The sequence below is a fragment of the Lonchura striata genome, chromosome 10, assembly GCF_050655825.1.
Source record: "Lonchura striata isolate lonStrDom1 chromosome 10, ASM5065582v1, whole genome shotgun sequence".
Taxonomy (NCBI): domain Eukaryota; kingdom Metazoa; phylum Chordata; class Aves; order Passeriformes; family Estrildidae; genus Lonchura; species Lonchura striata.
The window spans coordinates 21,296,286-21,315,519 of NC_140712.1; the positions used below are offsets into that span (position 1 = coordinate 21,296,286).

A 19,234-nucleotide genomic window follows, 5' to 3' on the forward strand; every position below is an offset into this window, starting at 1 on the left:
GCCTGCTCCAGCTGTGCTGCACTCGCTTCCACGGCAGGATGACGGAGAAGTACTCAAAAACTTGTGGTTGAGCCTAATCACAGAATCCCAGACTGCTTTGGGTTAGAGGAGACCTTACAGCTCATCTTCCACGCCTTCCACCAGACCAGGGTGCTCAAAGACCCATCCAACCCAGCCTTGAACACTCCTTTCCTCTGTCTTCTGCTTCCCCACTCGTGAGAGCAATCTGCTCCTCTTACTAATTGGCACACACAAGTTTTAATGAGTTTTTGAAACGCTGAAGAATGTTAGTGCAGAAAGGTAAACCAGAGCTGAACAAACAGGTTTAAATCTATTTCCTGCAGAGCCCAGGTGTCTGTAAGCAACTAAACAGACCTGGATAGGATACCAAAACAGCAGCATCCTCCAAAGGCTGCTTATTCCTGCATCTTTCCAATCCAATCTGGAAACCCAGGAGCTCCAGCACACTGCCAGGAGGGGACAGACACTGGCACCTCCTCAGCCTGGCTTTCTGTCTGAGTCTGGATGAGCACTGAGCACCCAGACCAAGACAAGTAAAAGTCACTGAATCACTGCACAGGAACAAATGCTGGGAGTGAACATTGTCACACACCTCCTGACAATCAACCCTGCAGCAGATTGTCTTTTTCTGCACAGCTCCCTTTGGGCTAGGTGCTGCATTTCTGATCACAGAAAGAAAGAAATAGCTTTGAATCTTCCTTCTTATCAGTTACTGTCCCCAGTAACCATGGACACTGGACTTCCATGGAGCAGGAGAAAACTACACTTCAGACAAACCCTCCAGATCTTATCAGAAGGGCCATAAGTATAATACAGCACTAAATAACATAAGCCAAGTTCAAGCAGGTCTTTCTGAGGTGACCACAAAATGTTCTCAAAACTTGACACCACAGTCAGTTCAGGTGCCTGAAGATTCAGGAGCCCCTCTAGGAGGGCAAGTCCAGCACCAAATCTCCATGTGTGCCTTTCAGTGATGTGCAGTAAAACCTCTCCTCTGCAGTCTCACAAGGTTCACATCCCCTCCCTAAAAAGAACATCCTGAACTAGCAAAATTTGAATAATTAACATGCCAATAGCTGAAAGGCAAAGGGTAAATGGGAATGGTAGGAATTAATGTTAGGGTGGGAGTACAGAGGTACCAAAAGCTCACAGGGGAAGGGGAAAAGGCTGAAGAGCAGTGGTCAGGATGTTGTCACACTGGCTGTTACTATAGTCATGGAATCTTACAGTTTCAGCTTTTCTTGTAACAAAAATTAATGCAAGTATTTTCACTTGGATGGGCAACTGAGATAAGCAGATTTGCACTGCTGGAATGAAGTCAGGGCTTACAGAGGCTTCTTTGGCATTTCTGATTCATCTGTGCTTTTAGCTGCTACCTTTTCTGTCCTTTCCCTCATCTGTAAGGGCACCTCAGACCACTTTTGAGTTCTGACAGTCTACTTAAATATATGAGCAGGCTTCCACAGACCAACAGCCTGTGATACACAGATCTCCAGATCATGGAATGAAAAAAAAAAAACATAATAAAATAAACAAAAACATTTAATTTTGAAACCTTGTCCAACTCCTTTCACCTACACAAAGGAGTTGAAGGGACAAGTGCCTATTTTAAGCAGAGAAGGCCAGAAAGCCCACCAGCAGCTGGCACAGTGGCTTTTCCAGACAAAATGAAGACATGAGCTGGAGTAGCATGAACAACAGGGCTGGCATTCCTTGCAGACCATGATTGTCACTTATCAAATTACCCATGAGCAGAGCAAGCCAAGTGGAGCAGCACAACACATTCACACACACCAAACCAAGAACCAAGGCCTGAGGAAGCTTCGGAACTCCCTGTCCTCAGCTGGGGGGAAGAAATATTGTAGTTAGGCATAAGAGAGTGACTCAGTGTTCAAAATTACCTGTTCTCCTCTCAGAATCGTAAAAGCCACAAAAGGAACACGCTGCTCAGAGGAAAAAAAAAAAAAAGATATTCTGATATCATACAGGGATGAGGAATAGAATAAAAGAAGGGTTAAGGAAGTGTCAGCCTGGAATACATCTGGTAATTGCTTGGCTCAGTGTTCTCAGGGATTGGCTCAATTGTCCTTGGAGTGGCTTCCTTCAACTTCAGGGAGCCCTTAACACACAACCAGTCTGACAGATGGATCTCCACCATACCTCAGGTACCACTGCACCTAGAATAATCTCAGCTGAAAGAGAAAGCAGGTTTGGTGAAGGCTGAAATTAAGGCTTGTTCAACACAGGGCACTGAGTTCAAATAGGAGGGAGGAAAATTAAGTATGTCTGAAGGCTCCCTGGCAAGACACAGATTCTGGAATAACAGCACAAATACCCTGCATCCATTTCCAAAGGGCAAAGGAGCTTCCATGGAGTGATAATCCAGAGTTATTCCTGACTGATATCTCCTCCTGTAGACAAACACTTGTTAACAGCAAAACACAGTGTATTGACAGGAATAAACTGTAGAATTCAGATACATTTGTTAGGGCTAAGAGAAGTGTAAACCTCGAGGATAAAATTAGGGAAAGTGTTTACTTGTAACTTGTTAAGGAACCAAGGGAAAAAGCTAAAATCAAACAGTACCAGACAGACAACTATCAGTAACCCAAACAGAGAGGTACAACAGGGCAGAGAAGTAGCAGCCCAGATGGTGGTCATGTGAAAAAACACATTCTACAGATTGCAAAGTACTTAACTTATTTATGATTACATGAGACAGAGAAACATGGCAAAGTTAAAAAAGAAATCAACTTGGACCACCATCACAGACATATGCCAGTTGTGCATCTCTCTGATTTTGGCTCATTGTTTCTTGACTTATTTTTCCAGCAAGATACCTTTAATGTTTTATATATGTCTAGAAGGAAAAAACATTTTACGAGATAATTTATGATATTGCATAGCAAAGTACTGAAGGAAATGGTGATTTTGTTGAGAGACAGACATTCTAAAAAATGTTAAGCTGGTCAATAGCTACTTGCCACTGAACTCCCCAAGAAAAAGACTAAGGTTATTCTGATGAGGGAAGTGATAATATTGCAGCTTCTCCTGAGTACTGCCTGAGCATCAGTGCCCTAACAAGAGAGAAGAATAGCCATGTCAGGAACATGTCTCCTCTTTGTCTTCATTAATTTACATTTTTGGCTGCACACCCCAGAGGTGTGCAGCAGAGAGGAATGTGCAGGCTACAAAGGGCTCAGCTGGAATTGCAGCCCAGTTCTACCATAAAATGACTCAAAATTCATTAAATAAAATAAACCTGTTGTAGCCCAAGGATTGACTGACTTGCAGTTTCCCCTGCTCCTGGGTTAATACAGCAGAGTTGGCACATTGATAGAACACTCAGCAGGACAATGGGGTGTGCTGAATTCAAATGAGCCTTCAAGGCTGGTAGGACTCTGCAAGGGACTCTGTACATAGTTTGCAGCTTGGAGGAAGGGAAGAGAATACAGATAAAAAGGGAAGAAAAATGTAAAAAGCACAGTTGCACACTGACATAAATTTGTCACAGAAAACAGAGGATCCTGCACACCTTGAAGTGACTGTAAACAAGAGAAGACCACAAATTCTACCTTTGAGTTTAGATTAAGTGGATCTGCTTTAGGTATGTCTGACTACAGGTCAGCTCATTAAAAAAATCAACAGTCTATACAACCCAATGGGACATTGTCAGAAATCCCAAAACAATACAAATCCTGCAGAAAACCAGTGACTACCAGAGTGCCAGACTGCCTTGGACACATCCCTGTGCTCAGGTCACAGCCCAGCTCACCTCCTGCAGCAGGAGATACCAGACTTCAGCCACACAGGGCTGCTGAGGTGAGGTTGTGACACCTCCAGGAGCAGGCAAGGTGGAGCCTTGCCATCAGTTGCAGGTTTCTGCTTGGAGAACAGCCTGGTAAGAACTGCTCCAGGAGTCACAAAATACAGAGGGTGGGCTGCTAAGCCAAGGCCTTCTGCCAAAGGCAATCAGGGCATCACTCCATTGGTTCTGGTTTCAAATCAGTCGTGCCAGCACTCAAGAAAGTGACTCAGGCACTTGAGCCTTAATGCACAGCCCTGAGCAGGACCCAGGTCTGAGACACGAGAGCCAGCACAACAGGAGTGCCATGCAGGAGCAAACCCCTGGAACCCAGCCTCTCCCACAGCCAGACAGAAAGCTCCTCTGAAAAGGCACAGGGCAGGCCTGCAGCTGAGTGCCACCATCAGCAGAGGGACAGCTGGCACTGGGACTCCAGGGAGGGTGGCACGGGGACTTGACTGCCAAGGCTAAGGCAGCAGATCTCACGGGAGCCTGAGCTGGCTTCCAGGAGCTACTGCAGAAAAACCTAGTCCATGTTGGCACAAATGCTATACAGAAAGGCAGGAAAGAGATCCTGGAAGGAAAATTAAGGCTCTGGGAAAAGGAAACTGGAGACAAGGAGTGTTCTCTGAAAACACTCCCAGTAACTGTGCAGGACTGGAAAAGGAAGCAAAAAAGCCAAGGTTTAATACCTGGCTGAGAAGAAGGCTGAAGGAGAAGATTTGTCAGGAACTGGGATGCTTGTGCAAGGGAGGAAGCTCATGCTAAAAGGACAGATGTCTCTGCTCTACTGCCCAATAATCTTATGGACAGCTCAAACCGGTAGGAGCCAAGGGAAGCAAACATGTGCAGAGGCACAAACAGCTTTGGCCAGTGCTTCTTTGATGACAAAGCCACAGAAATTATGTATTTTCATGTAGAGGACACAGCAGGAAACAGAACAAGTCAGACAGGATAACAGAAAACAGAGTAGGTGCCATTTGTGCAAAGTACTATGGAAACCAAACCAATGATACAAAATGCCAGAAATTGAGTAAGTTGGAAATCTGAAATATCTTCATTAGGTGGGGACATCAGCTAAATGTGTATTTGACAAATTTGGAGGACAGAAGACAACCTGAAATATTCTCCCCACATACCACCCACTCCATTTATGCACAAATAAGATAAATATGGGGTGATTTTCTCCATGCACAAGAAAAGATATTCTGGGAGAAATGCCCAATGGCTAATATTTGTTCCATTCTAGATGCATCAGCAGTGTTCTGGCAGCAGAATTAAGGCACAAAAGCAGGGTTTGTGCCTGGGTGCACTCAGTACCTCCCCTGGGAGATGCTGCCACCTCTAAGTAGCATTTGGGTCATGTTCAGCATGCAAGGGTTGTCACTACTGAATGCAACACACTTCCCATGCCATCAGAACAAAGGCTAAATGCAAGTGGTTTGAGCTGGAGAAGAGACTGGCAGTTTGGGAAATACATTAATCCTATAAAACAGAAATAATACACTAACATGCCATGGTGGGCAGTATATTACTGAAAGGTTAACATCAGCAGGTGTCCAGCCCCAGGAGATGAGGAAACAACACTTGAAATGGTGACTGACATGGGGAGCTGAGAGTTTACAAGTTCTCACCTCTGCACAGCTTGTCTTTACACCTCTCCCCTGCTGGCAAGAAGAACTGTTCTTTTGAGGAGCTTCTCCACTTTGTCTCCTTGGTTTCTGCATGCCCTTTGTCCAGCAGTCCCATCAGCTTGGGCCATGCTGGCCCTGGTCAGCCCCTCGGGGACACTGCAGAAGCTGTGATGGATCTGTGACAAGCAGCCACAGCAGCAGCACCACGAGCTGAGACTGGCCCATGTCTGAGGGGTGGAACTGAGTGAGGACCTGGAAAGCTCTGCTGGAACACATCAGTTTTTACTCTGTTTAAAATTACTGATGCACAGGTTTTAAGGAACCCCACATGGGGTCATCCAGTTCTTCCTCCTGGTCCAAGAAAGGGCCTGAGAAACAAATTATCAGGAGAAAATATTCTGAGAGCAGAAAAAACAATTGCTTAAACATCACTTCTTAATATGCATCAGCTTTCCATCTGTATCTGTGTCAGGCTGGGGGTGTTTAACATGGGATTGTACAATTCCTAGAGTAATTTCAATAACAAATTGTACCAGAGCCACAGAAAGAGAGAGAGTTCCCTAGGAGGTATTTGGGTAACATAAACAATTCATACAGACAGAGGAGGGGTGTGTGTATTTGCAGGCAAGTACAAAAAAATCACATGGACACACACACCCACACATCACACCAGGATGCAGCAGAATCCCATGGACAGCAGCAGCATGAAAGCCTGATTTTGCCTTACATTATTTTTGAAATTTCTTGAGCCCTCCTGCTTTGCAAAATGGAATTATTTAAAACCAATATAGAGAAGCAGGATTGCACATTAAAGAGGAGGGGGATACAGCCCAACACTACCAATATCCATGGAAATCCAATTTTATTTCACACTCACAGATAAAGTTTACAATCCTGGCTTCACCTCACTTAGATCTGCAGTTTTCCAACTCACAGGGTGACAAAACAAAATTGAAACATTTTCTGAGTATGCTGACAGCAGCTTGACCCTGCCTTGAGTTAAACTATTTTTCATAGCTGAAGACAACAATGATTTTTGGTGCCATCAGTAGAAATGGGGGAGGTGGGGGTAAAATAGAATGTCACAACATGGGGTGCTACAGACTGGAAACACAAACTCCTTGATGGGGTTCCCTGGTCTCTGGTGTGTCCCTGGTAAAATGATCTAAGTGGTTCTGGCCCATTGCCACGAGCCTTCTCCTCTGCTGCCTGTGCAGAGAAATGTGCTACAGCATTCTGAACACGTCACTGGCACTGTTAGCAGGGCACAGATAAAACCTCCCTCATCTTCAGTGCAGCAAGTAGGGAAAAATCACTCCTTTAATTATTAAGGATAAGTGAGCCACCCTCCCAAGAACAGCTCACACTGGGTTGTGCCCTGCAGATGCAGCGTTCGTGAGTTGATGTTGCAGAGCTTCAAAAATATTTTGCTTTCTTTCTTCAGCCATTTCTCACATCTTTGTTTGGTTATTTTTTTTCTCCTCCCTTGAACTCCCAAGCCCTCTGAGTCTGAGGACAGTGAGCAGCAGGAAGGAAACCTGAATAAAGCTGGCAGCTGTGCTGCCTCCCCTCTCACCCCTGGCCTGCCCAGGTCAGGAAGGATCTGCTAATCCTCCTGCTCCTCTCACCTGAGCTTGGTGCTGACCCAGCTCAGGGGAAGGAAGGGCCCAGCTGCAGTAAATCATGTGTCCATCACTCACCCAGGAATGGGATGGATTGTGTCACTCCACAACCACTGCTGGCAACAATTTCTTGAGTAAACACAACTCCACTGGTACATCAGCTCCTGCAGCCCAGGCTGTAGAGCCAGGAGGGGCCAGAGGAAAACCTGTGAAATGAAAGAGAGAAGATCTGAGTTTTGGCCAAAATATTCTCTAAAGTTTTCAACTGCCACCTGCAAAAACCTCTCCTTTTCACCATTTGGCTCCTCTGGGCTGCTGTCCACTGTGACTGGACCTGCTCATTCATTTGGAGGTCAGAAGGAATAGCATTTTACTGCAGGAGGCCAAATTTTCAATAAAGAGGAAACCAAATCAATCCTTGGAGTAGAGGCCAGCCTGTATCTTGATATTTGGATAATGAATCCAATGATGTCAACTACCAAAAGAATTGTGAGTATTCAGGGCTCTGGTTTAGCATCTCTGACTGGGTGTAAAACCCTGTGTTCCTTCCAGATCACAGGTTGCCATCTGTCTCTGCTTCTCACCAACTCTGTCTGGCCACATGCCACTCTTTAGGGCATATGGATGGATCAGCCAGCAGAGAAGAGCATTACCTGAGGTTTCCTTCTCCCTCTTTCCTTTCTGTGCTTCCTTAGGGTAACCAAGTCTGACCTCTCCTGACCCTCATAAACACAGACCTGAGTTTGAACTAACTCCAAGTTCAAAGGATAGGAAAAATAGATATTCCTCTGTCTGAGGATAGAGGAAAAACAACTACAGTGCAGGTAGTGCAAGGCAAGAGAACCTTTGCTTTAGGAGAGATAACCGTGGAAAAAGTGGAGGAGCAAATTCATCAACATCTACTGTCTGGCAGGTGAAGCTCTATATTGATTAAAGTAAAAGTGGTGCAACTGAGCTTCTAGGAGCAGTCCCTAGAAGACAGAGGAATGTCCTGTATCTACATAGACATGGATGCTCAGATTCCAAAACCTGGATTAGTATCATCAGAGTACAGAGTACAAACATAGTAACAGCTGTGCCAGTTTGTGCAGCTCTGCATGACACATAAATCCCAGACATTTCAGCAGCTCAGATCAGACCTTTCACACTGCACAACTTCCCATGGCGAGGCTTTCCTCCTACTCACCTCCAGGCCTTTAACCACCCTGCAAATGCAAAGCTGAGCCCAAGGCACAGGAAGAGCTCCCTACCAACCCCACCCTCTCCATCCAGCCTTCTCACACCTCCTTTTGCTCTCCTGGCTCATTTGCTGCCTGATTTAGCTCTGTGGCCTCCCTGTGCCAGTGCCTGCCCTGCCAGCAGGACACCACACATGGGCTGTACTGCCACGGCTGCAGGGGAGTGCTGGGGGCACAGAAACGCCCTGGGGTGGCTTTGTAGCTGATCCCTGTCAACCTGCATCATTTCAGCCACAGAGCTGTCTGCTCCTGCAGCCTGTCCTCAGAGAGCCTCACACATCACCTCCTGCCAGCTGCCAGCCACAGGACAGCTCCTGTTTACCACTGCAACACACAGCCAGAGCTGGAGCCCTCTTGTGAAATCCTAGTGCTGGTCCAAGCTATTCCCTGGCTTGGATTGAACCAACACATCCCTTTAGTTATTCTTTCTAAGCTCAGTCCTGTGTCTCTCTGCATATGTTAAACTGCGTGGGGAAGAGAAGATTAGCACTGTGTCTGAATTGGATTTTTTCTGTTAGCTTGTTCTGAGTGAAGGGGGAAGGCAGATGCTTAACCCCCAGCAGGGTCCCACCACTAAAGTCAGCTTTGCATCCTCCTCTTCCTTGCCAATGTTCCTGTGAAGATCCTCCAGGCAATCTGCACTGAGCAGGCTCTGGCTCACCTGCAGTCACTTGCATCTGTGAGATCAGCTGCTTGGTGGCATCTCATCCCTGTGAAGGGCTGGAGCTGCTTCATCTCAGCTCCTGCAGAGTTCTGAGGTCAGCAGAAGTTGTGAGTCTCTGCTACAAGAGGAAGCTCAGTGAGTAGCAGGGTCTCACAGCCTCTGCTCAGATGAGATGGCAGCTGGAGATGTAAGTCAGGAGCCCCTGCCTGTTACCAGAGACAGGATTTTGCTTGCATGAAAGGCAGATACTCCTCTTCCCCGTGTCCTGCTTCTCTAGGAACCACATTCCCCTCCTGAGCAGTGCTTACACCTGCAGCCTTTCACTTCCTGCCAGTGATGTTCATAGCTAGACCCACTTTGTGCTCCACACTGTGCTATCTCTGCCAAGCCCCACTGAGCATTAACCACTTGTACAGGCTAAAGGAAAGCTGTGAAAGCCTCTTATGTTCCATGGACACTACTTGCAAGAGAAGAAATACAGTAAGAACGAAAATCAGCCTTCAGGATTTCAATCAGCACACAGAGAAGAACAAATTTGAATCCATTTTTTTTACTCCAGAAAGGTTTACTTTGCTGCCAAAAGCTTTTTAGAACCTTTTCTGGAGGAGTTATCTCAGAAACAAGAGGTACAGTGCCCCATGATATTTTTTTCAGGAGGAGATCTGTACCTCAAGACATTTCTTTGTATTTCTGAGCCAAGGCACACCTGCCTTTTATTGATCTGTACAACTGGAAGGGAGCCAACACACTCCCCCAGAGCAAGACCCAGAGCACAGCACGATGCTCCATCAAACACTGGCCACCTACCCGTTGTCATGTATCCCATGGTTGTCACTAGCCAAGATCAATCCCATGCTGTTCAGCACATTTTAGGAACCCAGGCTAATAAATCATTTAAGTGCCTCTCACTTCACAGATGGTAAGTGCAGTTCAATGAAGGTAATTATAAAAAAAATTACTTCTGGAGCAAAAAAATCAAAACATGGGAATATCTGTCTAATAGAAAAGGCCTGCAAAGAGATTTGGGAGTTCTAATAATTCTGAGGAGCAGGTTAAAGGTCTGGGAGCCTGACAGTAGGTTTTCCCTCTGATTGACTGAATCGATCCTGTCCTCATGTAACAGCTCTGGGCCCCTGTATCTACCAGATTTCAGGTCCTGAAAACAGTGTTGAGGGAAAAAAAAAAACCTATACTGGGCCTCCTCTCACTATGATGTGCTGGGCTTTTTCCTTTGTGCAAATGCAATATCCATCACTAAGAAGACAAGATGATGGAAAGCTGCAGGTCCTGGAGGGAGCAGGGGACATAAAAAAGCAAGACCCAAACTCTGGTAACAGTGGCAGATTCAAAGTGAACTCCCAAATTCCATCTCACATTTGTTCTTGGCTTTTGTCATGCCATGCTGTCTGTGCCATTTCGACCTATTGCCTACATTGATCTTTCTAAAACACCAGAATAAAACTCCTTAGTTCTTAGATTATATAGATAAAGGGAAGAGCAGCAACACCAAAGATTTATTTACAAATGGTCAAACCACCCTCTCCAGCTAAGAGGCCACGGTAAGTGAAGAAACATCTTTTGTTTCATTGAGGCCACAGCCACCAGCATCTCTGGGATGCATAATCCAGGCAGAGGAGTAAGTCAGACTGGAAAACACAGATTTTCTGAAGCTTCTTCCACCCCAGGAGAAGCTGAGAGATCTGTGCCTGTTCAAGCCCCTGTCCTGACCCTTCACTTTTGCTTTGGTTCCCGTCTCTGATTACTGATTGGCTCCCCATGTCTCCTTCTTCCAGCCTCAGATCTAAGTACCCAAAAGGGCTGTCTCACCTTTTCCACCTGTCTCACCTTTTATGTAGCAAAGCTAGTTCAGCCCAACTTATCAGTGCTCCAGATACTGCTGAGATATAGAACCAAATACTAAATTGTTGGATCTTTTTTTATATGTACCATGGCAAAAATGAATCCAGCAACTGACAAAGTTCGTCCAGAATTCAAAGCAAATTCAAAACCAAGACCCAAGGTAATCAGTATACCATTTTTCTTTTTTTCACCTCAGTGAAAGAGAAGCTCGTGCCCTTTCAGCAGTTTACAAAGTTACTCTTCTTACTCCACCAGCTTTTGCATTAAGCTCTACAGCCAATTTTAAAAACACATTAATTTAAAAAAAAAACTAAAAACACACACACACATATAAGTCCTTTACATAAAGCTTTCAGAATGCAGGGCGTTTACTTGACTCTCTTACCACCTAACAAGTTGTGATCTCCATTTTCATCTAAAGACATTACATAGACCACCCCAAGGGTAAAGCTTTGTTTACAAAGCACCAGGTGAATACAAATGGCTGAGTCTCTTCCTTTCAGGACTCAGAACAAATAACCCTTTTTTTATTGCAATTACAATTTTAAGAGCATGAAATTTAGTGATGCATTCTGAGTGACCTGAAGTGATTTTATAAAGTAAGATGCACAGGCCAATGTGAAATATGCTTCCAGGAACTGTTAGGAGATTAGAGATATGAATAGAAAAATTTGTTGAATAGCTTTCTTGGACCTTAGAATTTCAGCTGGCTCTCAATAGCAGGCAGTCACAAGGCCATTTTAATTGTGCAGAGTGGTAACAGCAGTGTGAAACAAAGCATCTACAAAAGAGAAGAGTTAAGATGAGGACAGTTTTGGTGAAATTTGTTACTGTGCTGAAGGCAGGAAGGACTGACTCTATACCCAAGACCTTGGAGCTGCTATTGTTTTTACACACTCCTGGAGACCCAAGAGATCTTACCCAAGATCCATCCCTGGCATTTGAGGATGCATCCCAACTGAATCAATAAAACTTTCAGAATTATCTAATAGGAGTTAGCAGAAGTTTTGTGATTTCATAAGTGTTTGAAGCATTCCTGCTTAGTTTCACTGAAGCCATCAGTTAAACGAGTGTACAAATGAGGTAGCCCTGAACTCTCCCTCCCTCTCCCACTTTAATCACAACTTTCATTTAATTAGCACCTCACCAGGCTGAGACTTCGCAAGGGACTTCATGAAAGCTGTCCAGTCATGTAAGCTACAGTGCCACGGCAACAAATAAAATCAAGAAATTAAAATCAAGAAAATAAAACTGAAGAAAAGCCCCCATTGAGATTTACAGAGCAAAAGAGTGGCAAAGCAGAGCACAGGATGGATTCCCAGCAGGCACTTATCAGGGCCTGGGTTCTGTTCTCCATCTGCTGATACCCCAGTACATCAACTCGAGGAGAAGTTTCTCCTTTCACCTCAGTCATGTTTCATATTTGCATTTCCAGACATTAGGAATGTCTAATTAGGAACCTTTCAGTTAGGAATTAGGAACCTAAGAAAAGAAAATCTGGAAACAAAGTTTTGATGCTGCTGACTGGTAACTCCCTCCCTCCCTCCCTCTCTCAGAGCTCCAGAAGGCTCCGTGTGTGCCAGCATCACGATGAGGAAGTGACACCCTTCAAATGACCAATTAAACACTTGTCCAATCTGGGTTTCTCCTGCTCATCCAGATGGACACTAAAGAGAGCATGACACTCTTTAAAAAGCACAGGGGACAGTGCTGGTGGCTTGACCAAAATTCTGTGCTTACTGCAGGGATATGTCCTGGCCTGTGAATTCCCTGGAAACACATTCTGCTTTTCCCTAAAGCACCATCCCCATTATTACCCTGGATCATGGGGCACACCCCAATGTTCCTACTCAGATTCTGCTTGGGTGAAGTGCCCAGTAAATGCTGAGGATTCCCCTTGCCCTGGCACATTTTCTTACTAAAAACCCCATTTCTGGAGGCTGTTGCCTTCAGCAGGAAGGCAGCTGAAGCTGAAAGAGGACCAAAAGACATTAGAATTAAGGTTTAAATTGAGGAGTCTACTTCAACTTGTCAGCTGGGCCTAACTGTTGTTAGAACCACTGATAAGGAAATAAATACATACTTTCAAACATCACATTTCACATGCCTTTTCTCGTAAAATTCTTTGCTAGGCATTGACCTCACTGGATTTTATTATATGTTGCATCCAGCTACATTAATAGAAGTGATGTTAATGCATTAAATTCATGTCAAAAGAAATTATAACTTAAAGAAAACCTTTTATAAGGGGAAAATGCAATTTTAATGACATCAAAGCAGAGATTCATATGAAGAACATGTGCTCTGGTTTGATGAAAAGAAGATAATCAAGGCATCTTCCTGATGTATAACAATGAACCAAATAAATTATACATTTGAAAAATGAAATTACAAAAAAAAAAAAAAAACACACAAGAAGAACAGTGATTAGAAGCTAAAATCACAGTCTAATCTCACTGTTCCTGAATACTCAGAGTTAGTAAGCACACAGTACTGGAAAATACTGTAATGCAACAGAGAAAGAAGAGTTAAAAATCAATTAGTAAGAATCTCACTGCTTTAAATACACAAAATATGTACATAATTAAAAAGTAATAAAAAATATTTTTAAAAAACACAGCAGGCTGTATTTTTAACAGAGCTTCACTGATGATATCAGAATTGTGGTTTTAAACCCAGATTTCTCCTCTCATCAAAGATAATATTCAAAAGCTCACAGTCTGTTGCTGTAGAACAAAAACATCCTTGAATAACATTTCATATCATTCCCTTTTCTCCCTCTTGGTTTCTGTAATGCCACTAAACCCAGAATGTATTTTAATTCAGAAACATCCTCTGGCCTGTCAACTTCCAAAATATCCATCAAGCCATTTTTGCAACACATTGGGGCGAGGAGAGGGGAAACCAAATTTGAAGGACTTGTCAAAGCTCATTGTAATTTATGACATGGATGGAAAGTACCTTTGACAACAAGAAACTGCTTGCCATGAAACCATTTTGCAGTGAAATAAATGCTGTAAACTAAACTGGGATGCCAAACTTCTTGCACTAGCAGGGGCTGAGCAATCCATTGTCCTCTTCTGTCCCCAAATTCTGTCCCCAGCTCTGAAAGAAGCTTGTGAAAATCCAGACTCTGGAAAGCTCATCAACAATAATTAATGGTCTCAAGGGAAGGTAAGAGCCATCTTCACTTTCACCCTTTACTGAAAGCACACCCTGTCCCACCTTATTGAAGTATTTCTCAGGTTACCACAGCAGAGAGAAGTACCAACAACAGAAATTCTGTTAAATTTGGCACCACATGCCTATGATGAGCAATGGGAGTTGTAAAACCTAGAAAAATCATCCTCTGATCTCACAAAAGGACAAAGGAATTCTTTCTGTCCCTCATTTCAAGGTCAACAACTGAGAGCACGAAATTTCTGGCAAGGATGGGAGTCAACTCCAAGTCTCCAAAGTAACTTAATTATAATTTGAATTAAGTAGGACTTAAAAAATCACACACAGCAAAAAATGCTACCAGGTAAATAAAGTCTACAGAAATAGATAAAGAAAAAGTAGGACTGGGTAAAAATTCCCCATGTTGGAAGTAGAAGAGCTCTGTGGGTATTTGGGTTTAAATAAAAGAAAGTTTTAATAGAAATGTCTTTTTCCTAGAAAAAAAAATTGTGTGGGTAACATCACAGATAAATAGCCTCTAGCTCTGATAAATAGCCAGTCACAACACTGCATTTGGCAAAGTCTCTGCAGAGAACACATTACTTTATCACTGTTGTCATTTCTACAAAAATAGGTTTGTACCAGTACTGTCATGGAGCAGCCTCATCTTCTCCAGGTTTTGGGGGTCAGAAATGAAGATTTGGTGCAGCTGTCCCAGCAAGGCTGGCCAGGCAAGTCAGGGAAGTGATGCAGTGGAAATACAAGGCTCTGGTGCAGGAGCAGGGCCACTTCAGAAGAGGCAAATTCACTTCAGAAGGGGCAAATATGAGCCAACAGGGAGGGAACAGCCAAGTACTGGTGACACACTGAGAGTGGGCTCTGAAAAAGGAACTTCATGAGCAGGACAGACTGAAAAGGACAACAGAACACAGTGTTGTTGGGACTTAGGCCTCAATCATTTTAGCACAATGTTTAGAGCATTTGGAACACGTGGAACAGCCAATGCCTTTCCCTGTCTTACCCTGAGGCTGTAGAAGGTTTGAGGAACCTGAAATACCTCCACACCAATGAAGTGGAAAAGGGGTTGCAAGAGGCTGCTATAACTAAATGCAAGTATTACCCAGCTAGCACTGAAAAAAAATCAGAAGAGTTAAGATTAGTTGGCTCACAGAGCAGCCTAAATCATCAAACTGTGGATTGTTCCCAAACACAACTGAGACTGGAAAAAAATTTAGCTATGAGAAAAGAGTCCGAGATTCCTTTTGTAAGCCCAGTGGTTGATTAGAATTGCAGGCAGCAGGTTTGTCATTGTTTGTTCATGTTTGGTCTGTAAATCTGAAAGCTGTAATAATATTTCCTACTGCCAAAGACAATTCAGAAGCAGAGAAAAGATAGTCTGAATGGTCCATCCAATGACTTCCATTTCTGAAGCCCTTCATTCCTTATCTCTCATTTAATCAGTGAAGGTTATTAATGGAAACAATCCCAGGTTTTATTGATCCTTAATGCCACGGTTGCTTGTTCAAATTACACAAGAGGTGCCAGTATGTAACTCATCTCATTCAGCCAAGTTTACAGTGAGATTGAACTTCCAGTGCTAAAAATTGTCTTTGCCATGAAAACTTTGAGGGCTTCAAATAAGTTTTAAATAGTGAACATTACTTAGGCTATGATTTGATTTTTAAGTTTCAGCTATTTATCTTTTTAATTGCTCCAGAATTCAATCTTTAAACTGATTTCGATCGGGTTTGGATGATTTTATGCATTTGTCAGCCCAAGGTCAGAGTTTGGGCGAGTGCTTTATTAGCTCAAGGGTTTTAACAAGTAGCATAGAAGCTGGAGATTCAATTAGCATACAGGCCAGAGTCTTTTAATACTTAGGATGTTTTTTGGGATCCAGTTGTGTTTTAGTTGCTGTGGAATGAAGTCTCCCACAGGAAAAAAAACACCTTAGGGCACTTCCACATTCTGGGATGTGCTGGCAGCATAAAGATTACACTGTGCCAGTGGCAGGCTTTTTCATTTTTGCAGTGTTTTGCATGCAGAGGGATGGAACCAAGATAAATGGCTGCAGATGGCTGACACAAGACTTGAGAAAACAAACTGCATTTACCCAGCGCATCGCACATCTCCCCTGCAGATGGTCCCTGGTCAGCAGGTCCTGCTGAAACCATTCAAAAGGATTGCTTGTGAAACTGGCTCTGAGATTAAAGCTGCTCAGGTCATTAGTGGAGCCCAATTTAAAAAACATCATCAGTCCCAGCTCATTTTCAAGGATTTGTGATCAGGGTGTCATCAGAGCTTTCACCTTCATCTTCCTTTGGGTTGGCTCTGTGTCCTAAAAACTGATGGAGAATAACCTAACAAGGGCTATCTGTCACCACTGACAAAGTGCACTCCTCAGAACACAAATGTGGACATGATGATATTAGAGGGGACTATCACAAATCCTTATAGTCAAAACCCACAACAAGGAAATGCAGATTCTAATCCCACTTTTCTCCAATGAGGACAACTCACATCAGAAAGGGAATTTGAAAGATTCAGGGAAGACAGAAGGGAAAACCTCCATCAGGAGGGATCACACAGACTCTTTAGGACTCTAGCTTCAAAAAGAGATGACAAGCAATTTATTCTAGGAGTCTATAAAATCATGAGTGGTCTGGAGGGCTTGGACAGAAATGGATTGTTCAGTATTTCTTCCAATGTAAAAATGAGAGGCCATAAGATAAAGCTTATGAAAGCTACATTTGAACAAGTAAAAGGAGATTGTTCTTCAAGTAAAAGAAAACAAACCTGTGGAACTCCACCAAAGGCATTCTGAACACAAAGAATTTACACAACTTCAGAGGGAGGCTGAGCTATGACTGTGAAAAGAGATCCAACCTAGAGATTCTGAATTTACCCACCTCCATCAGTGGCTTGAGATCTGCAGCCTGCCAGAGCATTTTCCCCAGTATGTAGCAGGTCACCTGATTCCAAATAGCTTTTGTTGCTCTCACTTAAATGGTACCTCTGTCTCTGATAGCCCAGAATGCCAGAGCCTGTGCTTATCAAGGACAGGGATCAAATGAAGATTTCTCTTCTTCTCACTTTTGTCTCTTATAGCAACCTCAATGCTTGTAATGTAAGAGGTCACACACTGATATAATTAAGGACTTCAAAGGGGATTTCAGCAACTTTGAGCAGATTAGTAGTATTCAAGCATGAGAAGGAGGCTTAAGGAAAACAAAAATTGCCCGGGAGATGAGTTAATTCTTTTCTGAAATTAGGAGTTCTTTGAAGGGTAGTTAGTAACAAGAAATGCCTCAGGACAGAAGTGCATAGGGGAAGAATGTTTATGTTGCAACACATGAATTTTTGGGAGAAGAAATTCTGAAGTCAGGAAGTATTGCCTGTTTCTGATAAAATACTTTGTTTACAAGCTGGAAGATGATTCAGTAGCAGGGAAAAAAAAAAAAAAAGGTAGAGTTCTCTGCTAAACTTAAGATTTTTCCCTGTAGATCCAGAAGTCAGAAACTGTGGATCTTGTAATTCTGCACATACACAGAGTCAAAGCCAACAATCACAGGGTAGTTCCGTGTACAAGAGTTCATGACCAAAATGGTGCATAACCTGCTGCTGCTCATCACTGAGAGACTCCAGCCAGGTTATTCAAGGCTTCCTATGATAAGATTAATAACAAGGGACACACTGAGCCTGGAGCAAAACAGTGTCTAGGTCAGGGCAGGATAACTTCCAGTCCATCAAAATGGCTTCACAAACTCTGAAAAACCTAAAGGAGATGCAGAGAGGTACTGAATAACTCAAACTCAGGAATTCAAGAAGGAATTTTCTTTATAGAACTCAAGGAAAATGTCTTATTGTTCACATCTAGTAGCTGCAAGAGAAACACTGCACTGATGATCCAAAGGTGCCTTTTGCTCACAGAATTTCTCAGCAATGCAGAGACAGAGAGGGGATGTTTACTGTAGATTATGGGGGGGTGGAAAAACATTCTTGCATTAAAGACTAGTAGGTTTTGGACAAGTACATCACATTCACCACAGTTCATGCTCTGGAGGGCATGAAGGCCATTGACCTGCCTTTCAGAGCAACCTATGCCTGAAGTTTCAGAACAAAATTAATTATTCTTAATATACATTATGTTACACAATACCATTAAAAAAAATAAAAAAGTAATAGCAGAACAGACATGTTAGAGATATTTCTGTATAAGTAACTTTTTCCAAAGATCAGCAATCTCACTAAACAGTTCAGGTCTTGATATCCATCCACAGCATTTGTTTCTGTAACCTTCTATGACAGCAAGTTCCTGTGCTGAGTGAGAAAACATTTCTTTTTTGCTGCCCCATATTCATTGCCATTGATTTCATTGATTGACCCTTTAAATCAGTCAGTGCAAAAATATAAAGGGCATCCGATGGGGTTCCAGAGTGACCTAACTGGACACTATACAGCCTCATGTGACAAGCTGCTGAAGTCTGAAGGAGAAGATATTCCCAATTCCAGACAGACATTGAGGGTGAACTGAGACAATCCCAGGTCCTTTGTTCAGACCTGTGTGACTCAGCACCACCTCATCAGCTGCTTTCCCATGCAATCCTTTGGTATCAGGAGCTTCCAGGGGTAAGATAAATGAGAGTTGATCACTTGAATATTTGCCTTGACCCAGAAGGCTGCTGATGGTGAAACTCCTGCTGAAACCTGGGGGAAGGAAGCCCCAACACCCCAAGGTGTGGAGCTGGAGAATATCAAGTGAAGAGTGGCACTGCCATCAGAGTGGAGGTGTAGGGACAGCTGCTCCTTAAGCACGAGCACATGCTGCTGTGCGGATTTTCACAACTCCTCCAGGATATGGAGCATGTGCTGCTCTCTGCGAGCTGCGACTGCTGACAGGAGCTGATGTTTTCACAGGTTGCATTCTTCCTGGAACAAGGTCAAGACTTGAAGGGCTGCCAGGAAGTAAGGAGTGTCCTGTCTTTCATGCATAACTCTTAATGCTGTTCTTAAGTATCATGTCATGCCTTACAACTCAATAGAGCTTGTGACTGCATGTGCACAGGTGATTTCAGAGTGTGACAGGGCACACTTGGCCATGCGGGCAGTGAGCAGACACTGTGAGAGGTGAACAACTTCAACACTTCATTGAAATCCTTCATTTTCTTCACAGGATCCTCCTTGTAATCAGATTAATGTTTCAGTTCTACAGACAGATGTGGACAGGATAG

At 43.5% G+C, this 19,234-nt stretch overlaps 1 protein-coding gene across 20 annotated transcripts in view; it reads right to left on the reverse strand.

Moving 5' to 3' along the window:
* Nucleotides 1–1,762: 1,762 nt before the first annotated feature.
* FAM169B (Protein) overlaps nt 1,763–19,234 on the reverse strand; it is a 106,799-nt gene continuing 89,327 nt past the window's right edge. For 19 of the 20 annotated variants that reach the window (XR_014957701.1, XR_014957685.1, XR_014957687.1 and 16 more), the window contains one exon: nt 1,763–7,288. The gene's annotated coding sequence lies outside the window, so the exon portion shown is untranslated. The remainder of the gene's footprint in view (nt 7,289–19,234) is intronic. The other variant, XR_014957686.1, reaches the window with a different exon arrangement.